Raw genomic sequence first — 4347 nt, 5'->3', positions numbered from 1 at the left:
CACCTTGTTTATTCTTGGGGCACTCTTTCATCAAGTGACCCTCTTGACCACACTTGTAACAACCTTTCTGTCCATCACAACAATTTTCTGGGTGGTTTCTACAACACTTAGTACATGCAGAAACCCTACTTCCTCCTTGCACCACACTACCTTGAGATTGAGCCGGTCTAGACTTTAAGTTCTTCAACTTTTGGCTACTATACTCACCTTGATTTCTGTGCGCAGGTGCACTAGCAGATGATGGTGCATTCCTCTTTGATTTTTGAAAATGTGGTCGACTTGAACGACTTTTTTGTTAAACAGACTCATTCTTTGTCTTTGACTTCTTGTTTTGCTACTCCTCTTTGTCCCTCAGCTTCTCCTCTTCAACTTGTTGCACATAAACCATAATCTTGGATATGTCCATGTCACCTATCAACATGGCATCCCTACCTTCCGTACTTGAAGCACAACCCAAATTGGCAACAAACAAGCTCATTCTGCTCTGCATGTCCTTCACCATCTCCGGAGCATAGCGAGATAATTGGGTGAACTTTCCATACTCATGAACACTCATGGAGTCTTGTTTCAAGGTGAGGAACTCTCGTACCTTTGCTTTCTTAAGTTCTCGAGGAAAGAACCTCACCAAGAAGTCTTCTTCAAAGCAAGTCCAACTTGGATGTGGTGAATCCTCAGCTCTTCCTTCCTTCCATTAGCCGAACCAAGTTCTATCCACACTCTTCACTTGGTATGCAACTAATTCAACACTTCCAACATCAACCACATGCATTACCTCAAACACTTTCTTCAACTCTTCCACAAAGTTTTTCGGATCCTCAGTAGTGCTTGATCCGGTGAAGCTAGGAGGAGTCATTCTCAGAAACTCACGAACCCTCGAGGTGTCAGCCCCTTATTTTTGAGCTTCTTTCTATTGCCCGACTTGGTTAGTTATTACTTGATTTAACATCCGGATACCTTCCTGAAATTCGATGTTGCTAACCTTTCTTGGGGTTGCACATCTGGTGCATTAGGGATCTCTTGTTCCTCATTATTTCTTTTGACTGGTCAACTTCTGACTGCTCTTCGTTGAGGCATGATAAATTTGAAAAATATGAGTAAGCACGAATTAGATAGAGACTTTTAGAGATAAACTCTAATGCACAAAAATGAATATGAAAGAAGTGAGATTTTTCTAAATGTCGTAGCCTTCTTATAATATAGTGGCGCGCTTCACATCGATGACTAAGACTCTACGGACACGGCTTCATAGACTCCATAGGACTCTTGAACTCTGTGCTCTAATACCAAGTTTGTCACGCCCGGAGCCTACATCTTGGACGTGGCTGACACTCGATGATCATTGTTAGCCTCGAGAAAACCCTTGGCTTGGCTTACTTAACTCAGTGGAAGACAATAATCATACTTACGAATGAAAGAGCTTAACTAAATTGCACTGTAATACTATCTAGATTGGTTCAAAAGTTTAAATATTCAAATTGGTCAAAATGGAAACTCAAGTCTTCAACATAAGAATGAAAAATAAAGACTACTGAACTACTAGCTGTCTACGAAGCCTCTAAACTAACTGTTGGTTTTTCTAAAATTGATTTTGGACTTGGTTTTACCCCTAATATAACCTTAAAACGAATTAGGAAATGCTAGGGCAAAAAGACAACTTTTCCCTACTAAAATCCGAATTGATTTTCCTCAACTCAACATCCTAACTCCCGAAAAGCATCACTCTTATATGACATTGGATTTTTGCAAAGTCAACGACGTTGGATAGATCTTCCCAATTTATTTCCAACCATATGTGGAACTCATCCAAACTTTTTCTGAGCTGGAAGTTATGGTCGTTTGAAAATGACCAAAACTCATTTTTGAAAGCCGGAAATTTTCCAGATTTCCTTACTTATTCCCAAAATTGATATTTTTTGGTTTCTTAGCTTATTATTAGTTAATTCAAGTTACGATATGTTACAATCTTACTCTAGGAGGATAAAGCTTGCAACAATGCCAATTCAGTCTGCTATGCCCGCCTTTACAGGTAATTACTCGGGAACTCCACCTCATAATTTGATTCAGGATAGTCAGGGAGTCACACCATTCGCACATAGTAGGCCATCCTTTGATCGTACTTGCTATAAATATGGAGAACCTATGTATGAGAGAAGATTTTCCCCACCCACACGTGATGAATTTCGCGCAGCAACACTCTAGAGTTGTGGTACCCACGGGAAATGGTAGTAACGGTAGAAAGAATCCACAAAATGGGAGAGGAGTATATCAACGAGGCCACAAAGGTAGGGGAAATGGTAACGTAAGAAGAGGTACAGTGCATCAAGGTAGGGAAGTCGACCCTCACGATGATAGGCCATAGTGTTATGCCTTTTTGGGAAGGACCGATGTAGAGGTGCTTGATGTAGTGATCACAAGTACTATTTTTAACTATGACCGAATGACTAATATGCTATGTGATCAGGGTTCTATTTAATTTGTGATATATTTAATGCCCTCATCCATGTCTCTAACATAGTTTGGAAGTTTGTCATAGTCAACCATATTTAACGTGCTTTTCCTATTTTATTAATGGATTTTCAGAGTTGGGATGATTTGGTGATTTTTAATATGAGTGGATTTGATATGATCTTAGGCATGACTTGGTTGTCCCCCTATTATGATGTTCTTGTAATACTAGTCCGTAACTCTGTAAATTTCGGGAAGGGGAAAGTTAGAGTGTGACGGGGTGTACAAGCCCAAGCAAGCTAAGATTATATCCTCCATTCGGGTTAGGAAACTGGTAAGGCACGGTTGTTCGACTTATTTGGCTCATATTCAGGCTGTTAAGGTTAAGTATCCATCTATTGAGTCTAATCCCGTGGTGTAACAATTTAGAGAATTATTTTCTAATAATTTGTTTGGTATGCCTCCTGATAGAGATATAGATTTCTGCATTGATTTAGAACTTCGTACTCTTCCCATTTCCATCACTCCATATCGCATGGCTTCGGCGGAATTAAGAGAGCTCAAGGATCAAATCCTTAAGCTTTTTGATAAATTATTTATTCGTCCTAGTTCTTCTCCGTGGGGTGTTCCTATTTTGTTTGTTAAGAAAAATGATGGTAGTAGGAGGATGTGTATAGATTACTGACAATTGAATATGGTCACCATTCAAAACAAGTACCTGTTGCCTCGATTATATGATATTTTTGACCAATTACAAGGTGCATCAGTTTTATCCAAGAATGATTACGGTATGGTTACCATCGGTTGAAGATTAGGCTTGAGGATGTGCCCAAGACAACTCATAAACTCACTGTGGGAACTACGAGTTCCTAGTTATGTCATTTCGGTTGACTAATGCGCCAACAACTTTAATGAGTTTAATGATCTGTGTTCAAGCCATTTCTTGATTCATTTGTCATTGTCTTTATAGATGATATTTTGGTCTATTTGAAAAGTGATGAAGAGAATGCCGACCATCTTTCTATGTTTTTGGGTGCTCTTGGGAAACTAAGGTTACATGTGAAATTTTTCTAAGTATGAATTTCGGTTGACTTCAGTTGCATTTTAGGAACATGTAGGTTATAAAGAAGGGGTAATGGTAGATCCCCAAAATATTGAGGCGATTAAAAATTGGGTTCGTCCTAGCTCTGTGATGAAAGATAGGAGTTTTGTAGACTCGCTAGCTACTATCGTCGATTGGTGAAGAACTTTTCTTCTATCGCCACTCACTTGACAAATTTGACGAAAAAGAGGTACCCTTTGAACGGGCTTAAAAATATGATGAGATCTTTCAAAAGCTTAAGACTCTCTTGACCACCGCACCTATCTTAGCACTACCAGCAAAAAGTTAAAATTGTATAATTTATTGTGATGCTTCACATTATTATTTGGGTGCTATCTTAGTATATGATAAGAATGTTATAGTTTACGCATTGCGATAGTTGAAGGCACATGAGAGGAATTATCTAAATCATGATTTATATTTGGCAACATTAGTGTTTTCTCTTAAGATCTTGGTCCATGACCTCTATGGTGTCAAGTGTGAAGTGTTTACTAATCATCGTAGTTTGCAGCATGTGTTCACTCAAAAGGACCTGATTTTGAGACAACAAAGGTGGATGGAGTTACTCAAAGATTATGATTGTCATGACCCAAAACCGAGCCGCGACTGGCACCCACATTTACCCTCCTATGTGGGCGAACCAACCAATCTAAACCTTGACATTTCAATTTAATATCAACATAAAGCAATGCGGAAGACTTAAACTTATTAATAAAAGACAATTCAATAACTTCTAAAATTCAACATCTATTATTTCCCCAAAATCTGGAAGTCATCACCACAAGAACATCTATGATCAA

This window comes from Solanum pennellii, chromosome 4 (genome assembly GCF_001406875.1).
Source record: "Solanum pennellii chromosome 4, SPENNV200".
Classification (NCBI taxonomy): domain Eukaryota; kingdom Viridiplantae; phylum Streptophyta; class Magnoliopsida; order Solanales; family Solanaceae; genus Solanum; species Solanum pennellii.
This window is presented reverse-complemented; position numbering follows the sequence as displayed.